Source organism: Apium graveolens, chromosome 8 (genome assembly GCF_009905375.1).
Source record: "Apium graveolens cultivar Ventura chromosome 8, ASM990537v1, whole genome shotgun sequence".
NCBI classification, from domain to species: Eukaryota; Viridiplantae; Streptophyta; class Magnoliopsida; order Apiales; family Apiaceae; genus Apium; species Apium graveolens.
The window spans coordinates 188,635,016-188,646,430 of NC_133654.1; positions in this window are offsets into that span (position 1 = coordinate 188,635,016).

Here is an 11,415-nt window from a genome sequence, read left to right on the forward strand (position 1 = left end):
TCACTGGTTAATAAGGAGTATGATCTTGAAGATTCAAACCTTAAATTCCTGTTAGCTCTTCCTGAATGCTGGGATTTGAAGGCAACAACAATAAGAGACAACTATAATCTTGATAAAACAACTCTTGACGAAATTTATGGAATGCTCAAGACTCATGAACTTGAGATGGAACAAAGAAGCAAGAGGAAAGGAGAAAAGTCAAGGACAGTTGCTCTTAAGGCTGAAGAAGAATCCCCCAAGGCAGCTACCTCAAGGAAAGACAAGGGTAAAGCTCTATTCACAAAGTCTGATACTGAGTCATCAAGTTCTGAAAGTGATGATGACTCAGAATCTGAAAGCTTGCCTGAGACGGATGCTGATGAAGAGATGATGAAGCTGTGTGCTCTTATGGTGAAAGGAATCACAAATATTGCATACAGGAAGTTCAGGAAGGGAAAGAAGTTTTCCAGGAAAGGCACAAGTTCTGATAAGAAGAATTTCAGAAAATCTGAGGGAAGAGGAGGAAAGTTTGACAGAGGAGATTATACAAATGTCAAATGCTACAACTGTGGTGAGAAAGGCCACATATCTCCTGATTGCAAGAAAGTGAAGAGTGACAAAGGCAAGGCTCTTGTCACAAAGAAGAAAAGCTGGACAGACACCTCAGATTCTGAAAGTGAGGAGAATTATGCCTTGATGGCAAATGTTGATAAGGCAAGTGTTGAAAGCAGTTTTGAAGCTGCTGAATTAAAGGTACCTCAAACTACTTATGCCTTTCATACTGATGATATTAATGAGTTGAGAAGATATCTTAAAACCATGTTCATTAGTTATAGAGATCAAACTTTAACATGTGAAAGATTAACTTCTAAAAATCTTGCTTGCAAAAAGAGGAATGATTATTTAGAAAAAGAGTTAGTCATTTCCATCAAACTCAGAAAGATAGAGATGATGCTTTCTATGTTAGGGATGAAGTACTTGAAATGAATGAATCTCTAAAAGCTGAGTTAGAAAAGGAAAGAGAGATTATCAGGACTTGGACTAACTCTGGCAGAACAACTCAGAATTTGTTAAGTAGTAAAAACTGGAAAGAGGGCTTAGGTTATGGAGAGGATAAGAATGATAAAGGAACTGTAGATATTAAGCCTGTAGTTGTTAAACAAAAGCCAAAGTTAAAACCTGTTAAGTTTGTAGCTGTAAAGTCTGATAATGAGAAATCAGAAGTTAAAAAGGAATTAACTTCTGACAAACTAAAACAGGAAAAGACAAATGAAGTAAACGTAGGCTTAATGACTAAGAAACAGCTTAAGCATAAGCTGAAAGATGTTAATAATGCAAACAAGGTAAAATCACCTAGGAAAAATAGGAATGGAAAGGAAGGTGTGAATAAAAGCAATGATTATAAGCCTGTTCCTGAAGCTCCTAGGAAAATGTGTCATAACTGTGAAAGTTCTAACCATCTGGCTTCTTTTTGCAGGAAGAATAAGAACATAAACTCCTTACCTTCAAAGTCAGGAGTTAAGAGTCAGTCTGTTAGATATAAGCCACAAAATCCTTGTTTTCATTGTGGTAGTTTATGGCATTCCATTTATACTTGTAAGGAATATCATAGTTTGTACTATGATTATTATCAAATAAAACCTTCTTTAAAGAAAGTTACCATTGTTCCTTCTAGTGTAACTTCTGATTCAAAGTCTGATAGTGTAAATTATGATAAGAAAATTGTTAACATAAACTCTGATGTTAAATCCGCTGCAAATGTTAACAGACTTAATAAGGCCAAAGGATCCAAGCATGTCTGGGTCCTTAAAACTAATCATTAGTGGTCTTTGTGATTGCAGGGCAGGAAGAAAAACATCCTAGTTCTGGACAGTGGATGTTCAGGACATATAACTGGAAATAAAGCCCTGCTATCAGACTTTATGGAGAAGGCTGGCCCAAATGTTTCTTATGGAGATGGCAACATTGGAAAAATATTGGGATATGGCAATATCAATCTTGGGAATGTCATCATTAAGGAAGTAGCTCTGGTCTCAGGACTTAAACACAATATGCTGAGTGTCAGTCAAATCTGTGACAGAGGTTATCATGTGGATTTCTTTGAAGAACACTGTGAAGTTGTAAGTAAATCTACAAGTAAAGTTTTTCTAAAAGGATACAGGCGTGGTAACATCTATGAAGCCAAGCTTTCAAAAAATACTGATGGTTCTGCAATCTGTCTGATGAGTAGAGCATCAATTGAAGAAAGCTGGAATTGGCACAAGAAACTCTCTCATTTAAATTTCAACAATATAAATGAATTGGTCAAGAAAGATCTTGTGAGAGGACTGCCAAAGTTAGTATTTGCTCCTGATGGCCTTTGTGATTCTTGTCAGAAGGCCAAACAAAGAAAATCTTCATTCAAGAGCAAGACTGAATCATCAATTCTTGAGCCTAATCACCTACTACATGTTGATCTATTTAGTCCAGTAAATGTCATGTCTATTGCAAAGAAGAAATATGCTATGGTCATAGTGGATGAGTTCACCAGATACACATGGGTGTATTTCTTACACACAAAAAGTGAAACCGCATCTATCTTGATTGATCATGTCAGGCAACTGGATAAATTGGTCAAAGATTCTGTAAAAGTAATAAGGAGTGATAATGGTACTGAGTTCAAGAATTTGATAATGGAAGAGTTCTACAAAAACCATGGAATCAAACAGGAATTCTCTGCTCTTGAAACTCCACAGCAAAATGGAGTTGTTGAAAGAAAGAATAGAACTCTCATTGAAGCTGCACGTACAATGCTTGATGAAGCAAAGCTTCCAACCTATTTCTGGGATGAAGCTGTGCAGACTGCTTGTTTTACTCAGAATGCAACACTCATTAACAAGCAAGGAAAGACACCATATGAGATGGTGAAGAAAAAGAAGCCAAATCTAAAGTATTTTCATGTATTTGGATGCAAGTGTTTTGTTCTTAAGACTCATCCTGAACAGCTATCCAAATTTGATCTAAAAGCTGATGAAGGAATCTTTGTTGGATATCCACTTTCCACAAAAGCCTTCAGAGTCTATAACTTGAGAACAAGAGTGGTCATGGAATCTATCAATGTCTCTTTTGATGATAAGAAGATTACTGGACTTGAAGATTTTATTGATCATTATCAGCTGAGATTTGAAAATGAAGACTCAAATTCTGATACTGAAAATCCTGACAATCTAAATCCTGATATTGCAAACTCTGATGGATTAAACTCTGATGTTATTGAAACTGTGGTGACTACGCCAAAGGAAGATGCACCTATGCAGGGGGAGCATACTCAAGATATAACCACATCTCAAGAAGCATCAGAACATACATCTGGCTCTTCGAGTTCTGATTCGTCAAGTTCTGATAAGCCAAGTTCTGATAGTTCTGAAAATCTAAATTCTGAAGAATCCAACTCAGAGAGCATAGTTTCAGGGGGAGCATCAGAAAATGTTAATGAAGACAGTATGGATCATGGGGGAGCATCCAGTTCTAGAGAAAACCTTCCATTTGCAAGGAAGTGGACTAAATCAAATACACCTGATTTGATAATTGGAAATCCTGATGCAGGTGTCAGAACTAGAACAGCTACTTCAAGTGAATGTCTTTACAATTCTTTTCTTTCTCAGACTGAACCAAAGAAAGTGGAAGAAGCTCTTCAAGGGAAGACCCAAGTGCATTGCTGGTATTAAGTAATATGCATCAGAAAAGCAAATAAAATATTTTCTTGGTGACTTTTCACACTCTATGATTACTGGAGAAATACTCTGATAATAGCATAAATTCTGATAAGTAGTCGTGACTCACTTACACTGAGAAGCCACTGTAAAAAGGAATTTAAAAAGATGCACAAAATTAGCACACAATAGTTGAGGTGGACTCAAGCATGAACTCATTCACCAGTAGGTTTCAGGATAATGACAGCTCTTTAGCAAAGTTTTAGTTATGCCTTATTTCTAAGATGTACTGAAGTGAATCAGACTTTACTCTTTGTCTGATATTTAGCTTAATGCACACACTAAACACTCCATATGAATGATGAAAATTACTGTGGTGATCTATGTTATTTTAGATGAACAGTTTATGTGTCAGATTACATAAATTCTGAGGACAAGTTCTATTGAACGTTCTGATGATTAAGTTCTGAAGAATCTATATCAGAATTTGTGTGAAGAATTACAAAGATAGGCATTCATTTTTCGAGTTAAGAAATTATGTTCTGATGACTATTAAGTTCTGATATAAGTCTAAGTTCTGATATTAAAATTCTGATCCTTTACTTGACTTATTTGTGGATAAAATCTAAAAACAGTCTCATTTTAAATCAGAATATGTTTGGGCGGAATATTAACAGTCAATATAATTAGGGATAGTGGTACACGTACATGCACAGTAATTTTTACTTATTTCTTGTCCGCATTAAACCCTGTTTTACCTTTCCAATGACTGTTTTTCTTCTTCCAAGTCTAGGGAGACGAGGTAGAATTATTTCTACATGTTAGCATTAAATTTCCTTGCGTCTCCTGGCATTCTCTTGCCTATATAAACCAACACTTCACATCAGCCTATACATCAATTCTTTTCTCACATACTCACTCTCCTTTCCTTCATACCAACAAAACTATGGTCAACTACAACATGTTCTTGAACTGTTAGACCTTCAACATGGAGCTGAGCTGTGAGGCATGGCAGCAGGAATGGCACGTGACTGTCATTCCTGATGAGATTTGGGACTCGGTTCCCCAGGAGGTTCTCACCCACCTCATGTTCTTTTACATGGACTACCATCGCCATCTGGAGCGATTGGAGGAAGAAAGGCTGGAAGCTCACCGCCAGCAAGAGCGAATCATCAGACTCGCTATTCTTTTTGTAGAGAGTAGGAAGAAAAAATAAATTATTTTCTTCTTCCTATTTTTCTTCATCGTCAGCCTTGCCCTGCTTCTTGAGCTAGGACTAAGGCTGTTGATGTTAGGTTTAGAAGCTTAGGACAATCTTGTAATGCTCTGATGTAATTTAAATTTCATGAATGTATTCTCTTAATATATTAATGGAATTTCTACTTTTTGCAAGTTTTTGTCTCTGAGATGTTTGTAATTTAAATGCACTGATAAATCCTGATATATCTATATTCTGATGACCATTTCATTTTTGATTTAAATTAAGTTCTGATCTTAAAATATCAGTACTTGTTTATTTGATTTATTTTGGTCATTCTCACACTCAAATTTTTTTTTTTAGAATATTGGTGTTGTAGTACAAATAATTGAATAAGTGGGAACAGTTTAAATTTTGAATTAAAACTGATTTACCTCAATTAATGGAATTACTGGGTAAGTGGAACGGTTTTTCCTTGAAAAACTGCGAGTGGGTAAGTAATGATTACTGTTTTCCCGTGCCCATTAACTATTCATTATTGTTACATGTCTGACAGGTGTCCAACGGTTATATTTTTTTTACCAAGTATAAGTACGAGAGAGAGAAGATTATACAATCTTTTATTTACTTTTACACTTTATCTCTCTTTCTTTGCTTTTACTCTCTCTCATCTCCTGACGTTAGTTTTTCATACAGACATTTTATCAAACACCTAACAGGCAAATCTTAAATTTCAATTATTCTCATGGCACCTAAGGATTTGATCATTGATGGAGCTAAGTTCGTTCCAAATAACTATACTGCAATTCTCGATCATGCTGAAGCTCCGTCTGAGTTGCATTTTGTGCAAGATCTTCTTGCACACAGTGAAATTGGGTATGCATTGACCCAGCCTTCAGTGTTTTCAAGCCAACAAGTTCTGACATTTTGGCGGACTGGGCATTTTGACAATGGTGGTGCTAATGGTACTCCCAACATTGTTTTTGAAGTGGATGATACTGAACATGTGGTAACTCCTGGTACAATTCGCAAGGCCTTACATTTACCAGAAGGCTGTATTTTCTCAACACAGGAGGAATCTGCTCTACAAGAGTTAATGGCAAGTTTGGGGTATGAGCAGAGTTTGGCTAAGCTTGGACAGTTGAAATGGGCTCATATTAGAAAGGAATGGAGCTTCTTCTTCGACTGCATCACTAAAGCCTTCGGGAATAAGTGTTCCAACTTTGATGCCATTCCTATAATGAGTCAGCACATCGGGTATGCTATTATTAACCAAACTCATTTTAATTTTGCAAATGCTGTGATAGGTTTTATTGGGGATAGAATGACAGAAGATAGGAATGTTGTCTACTTTGCTAGATTTTGTCAGCTTATATATAATTTATGTTGTGCTGATGTACCCCAACCTACCACTGACTTAACTCCACCTTTCAAAATTGTAAAACGAGCCTTTAATGACTTGGTAAATGCTGACCTTAAGAAAAAGGTGGTTAGACCTTTACAGATTCCTCAATCTGTAAAACAGATCTTGGTAAATGCTGATCCTCAAACCTATACATCTGTTTATCCTGATGTCCAACCCACCACCATAACCCAAACACCACAGCAACCATCAGAACATACCACTCATACATCTATACCTCAATCTTCCCTCAGAACATATCTCAAATCATATCTCTCAACTTCACAGACAGCTCAACCTTCATCCTCAGCACCTACTGTGAAGCCTTCATCTTCCAAGCCCAAGAGGACAAAGACTGTTTCTCAAACACCACAAAAGAGAAGGAGGATTGTTCTGAGAGATGAGTCTGATAGTGAGGAATAGGTTTCTTCATTAGAACCTGTTGTTAAAGAAGCTGAGAAAGTTCCTTCTCAGAAGGATTCTGGAATTGGGGTATCTAAGCTTCTCAAAAGGCTTAGAAGAATGACTTCTGCTGAACCTCCCAAGGAATCCCCACCTTCAAAGAGATACAAGAAACAGAGAGCTAAAAGGCCAGTTTCAGATGATGAGGAAGCAGCAGCTAAGGAAGGAGATCAGGAATCTCTGATCTCACAAGAACCAGAATCTGCTGAAGCCATTGCTTCTCCATTGACTCCAACTCATGAAGCTGCTATAGAAAAGGCCAACACACCATCTGTGTATCCTGTACATAAGACTGTATCTCCTGTTGATCCAGGCACAAGTGCTGAAATTGATATTCAGAACCTGGTTGTGCCTGAGGTACTTTACTTAGAAGCTCCAACAACAATTAATCCATCAACAACACATGTTACTGATGCTACTCAAACTCCAGAATTGTCTACTACACCTTCTCTGCATCTAGATGTTGATGATCAGAATATAGGTGAGCATCAGGATATGGATGTTGATCAGAACTTGGAACCAGATCAGCACTTAGAGGATTATGCTGAAGCCTCAATTGCTTCTCATACTGTTGTTTTATCAGAAGATGCTGATTCTGTAAGTTCTTATGCTGCAAATGCTGATGATACTGGTGATGCTGCTCCAAATGCAGATGCTGATGAAACAGGTCCTTCAGGACATGCACCTCAGCAAACTGTTCACAAAAGTGAACTAGTTAAGAAGTTTGTTACAAGAGAAGCACAAGTGCCTTGGAGTGAAACTCCTGCAGGACAGGAGTGGACTAAGGAATGGAACTCAGTTACCTGTGTTCCATCTGCAAAGAATCTTGCTGAGCACTTGACAAAAGCTGATGAGATGTTAATTACTGATGATTTCAAAACACAGCTTCGAGTCACTGCATTGAGTACTAAACATCTGCAAGGTCTCCATTCAACTACTCATGCAGAGTTACATAAAATTTAGGAAGAATTAATCAAGCAAGAACAAGTTCAGAAAATTGACAAGAAAAAATTCTTCCAACCTACCTTTGACAGGGTTGCTTATATTGAGAAGACCCAAGAGAAACAACAATCTCAGATTGATGATATTTTGAAAAATCAAGCTTCTCAGCAATCTCAACTTGATGAAATCCAAGCCTCGGTGGAATTGCTTGTCTCTCTTCTCTTACCTGCTGATGCCAAAAAGGGGGAGAAAGTAATTAAGTCCAAATGCAAAACTGAAAAGACACTAAAGGGGAAGGATGATGAAAAAGATGACTTGGGAAACTCTGGAATGGGTGGAGGTCATAGTCAAGGTAGAGGTTTCTCATCAAGAAAAGCTGAAATCACAAGTCACAGGACAAGTTCTGATGCTGGAAAAAGAATTACTTCTGCTACAGGTAAAAGGATAAGTTCTGATGAACTTTTAGATCTTGATGAAGAAATGTCAAGACAGTTATTTCTTAAGGAAAATCCAGGAATGGACTTGGAGAGTCTGATGGAAGAAGAAGTGTTAGGTCCCAATTTGTTTGTAGAAGGGGGGTTGAATGCAAACAATATCGTTTAATCGAATAAAATGCGGAATAAAAAGGTGAAACAAAATTCAAGTTAAATAAAACTTTTATTAAACTTGAAAGGTGTTACAGCTACGGTATCGGTTACAAGAGATTAATCTCAAATCAATTATTACAAATCTAGAATAAATTCGACATGAACTTTTTCTATTTTTGCAATTAAAAGATCAAATGCTAAATGCGGTTTGAGATTAAGTTCTAGGGATTTTAATCCGCTAGATTGATACACAAGAACAAGATAAATAATTCTAGTGGATTGGATTTAACTTTACAATCTAGAATTTTGATCTTGAATAAAGCAGATGAAAAATGAAATGTTGTGCCTTTGTTTTCTGCTGTGTTCTTGACTCTTGTGTGTTCTGTATGATTGATTGATAAAAAGAAATGATCTGCTTCTGTTTGTTTTAGTAAACAGATGACTCGAATTGAATCAGCATGACATTCGGCAAGACAATCCAAAATGAACTAGCAAGGCAATCATTTGAGCTGATAGAACTTTCGGTAGGACAATTACTTGACTTGGAAAGACTATCGGTAGAACAATAGAATGACTTGGTAGAACTATCCAGAAAGACTTGGTAGGACTTTCGGTATGACAATCCAATTGTCATACCAGTTCAAATCTGATTTGCTGATTTTCTTTTTGAATATAAATCCAAAATCACTTCTGAAAATGCATAATATTAATTCAAAATTAATTAACCAACTAATTCAATTAATCAATAAATTAATCTTTGTACATTTAATTTATTCTCTTAATTAAATTAAATGACTTAATTAATTAATAGAGAATTAATACTACTCTTGAACAGCAACCATTCTTCTGAAAATCTTCTGAGAATCACTGTCAATTATGAATCAATTCCACCACTTCAATGTTGACACTCGATGTACTGTCTGGTTCATGAGTGACTAACTTTCGTGACGTTTCTTCAAGCCTTGACCTTGATACTCTTGATTTTCTTCAGATTAAATCCTTGTAATTAATTGATACCCTGACGAGATCTCTGTCACTTGATTAAATCCACAATCTTGATTTATATCACTGAGGCTTGATCAATTTCTTGAGCTTCTTCCAGTGAATTAAGTCTTCAAGTCTGTAGATGAATAATGTTTCTTAACCCTTTGACAGATGTTACTTTGTGAGATCTCTCTGACGATAGATCCACTATTTACTTATTACATTCTTATTTGAGTTGAGTTAAATCCTCGAATATACAAATAGGCTATGCCATATGCCTTTCAATCTCCCCCTATTTGCTTGTTAGACAATAACAACAAATACCTAGAGGATAACTCAACTAACAAATAAGAAAAAGATATAAACAGTAATGCAAAGTAAATAGCAGAAAAGTTCTGGATTATATTTAACATTTTCCAGATTCTAAAAGAAATTTACAAGTGAATACAAGATAGATGTTCCTCTAGCCTGAACATATAACTACATTAGACTATCTTGATTCATAAAGCTCTAATCATATTACATTGAGTTTTGAGCTAATTGACTTCAGTTGTCTTCTCTTCTGACTTCACCTTCTTCTAAATCTTGAAGCAACTCTTTGTCAAAGACACGATCCTTTTCTGAAGTGAAACTTGCTGGTCTGACTGGTTGAACTCCAACTGACTTCAGCTTATTCTTGATCTGATTGTACCTTTTAATATTCTTTTCACAATAAGCTTGAATCAAATCAGCAGCTTGAGTCTTCAACATGGATGAGTATCCAACAGTTCTTAAATGATGTTCCATCCAGACCAGATGCTTAGCTGAGTAGTCTTTAAGAGATTGTACATCTAGCTGACAGATTTGAAGACAATCAGACTTAAAGAATCTCACCTGATGAGGATTGTTGACCACTTGAGGACTAGCCCTGCTGGCAAACTCTTTAAGCCTTTCTCGAAGAACTTCATTCAATTCTGAGCTTCTTTTTCTTTCCCCTTTCCACTACTCCCTTTCTTCTCCCCCTTAGTTGAGGGATCCTCTACGGACTTTCCCTTAGATCCTCCATGATCTCCATCACCTCCCGAGCCTGAGCCTCCACCAGACGGCCCTTCAAAGTAAGTCCTTTGTTCTTTATTGGGACAGTGAGAATTTTTGATCGTGTAGTACAGGTGCTTCATCCCTTCATTCAGATGTTCCATACTTGTCTCTATCTTCAGAAATCTGGAGGAATCCAGTGAATGATTCATTTCAACCAAATCTTCAAGAGAAGTCATACTTGTATGTAGAGAGCAGAAGTTAGAAATGTCATTAGATGATAAAGTTGGAGTTTCCTGAATGGAATTGAGCTTTGGTGTGACAGTGTTCTTGAGATCTGAGATATCATTTCTTATGAGTGCCAGCTGATTGTTGACAGAGGTCGAAGAAGAAGACCGTTCAACCACTTGTGCTTTGAATGCTTGAGCCTCATCTTGGCTTTTAGCAAGTTCTTGTTTTAGAGCAGCAATTTGAGCTAACATGTTTTCAGTATCTGTGTCTATGTGTGCTCTCACCTAAATTTCACTCGTGTTTGGTTCACTCACCTCACGTGCTTGTGTTTCTCTCAATATAATTGCTCGTGAGGAGTCTTCCTGTTGCTGTTCTTCTGTACCTGCAGTTAAAATCACCCTAGCCTCTTCAAGAGAGGTCAGTGGTGGTGCAATGGGAATTCGCGAGTCCCGATCCTCAGTCAAACCTATCATTTCATGTGAAATAGATGTCTGAATTGCTTCAGGGATAGATTGACCGAGTTGCCCTCCACTTTCTCCAGATAAATCTGCGAGTGGAGAATCCCGTGAGGGAGCCAGAGGTGTTTGATCTGGGAGGGGAGAAAATGACTCTATTAAGGGTGGCTGAGAGTCAGATTTTCCCTCAGAAGCATGTGACTGCTCTTCTGCCATAACTATGGCAGGCACTGTAACAGACTCTATGTGCACTCCTTGCTCTGTGTCTTGAGTATCATCTGTGGATATGTATGGTTCCATTGTGAGTAATGTAATTGTGCTTGACTCAGTACAAGATGCCATGGCCCTATGGCGAATTTCAATAGATTCATCCTGTTGAGAGAATGTCTCTAGTAACTGTTCATTGGCCATTTCAAAGTCCATGTCCTGTTGGGAGGACAAGGATGGGCTTTCAGATGCCTCAGTATAA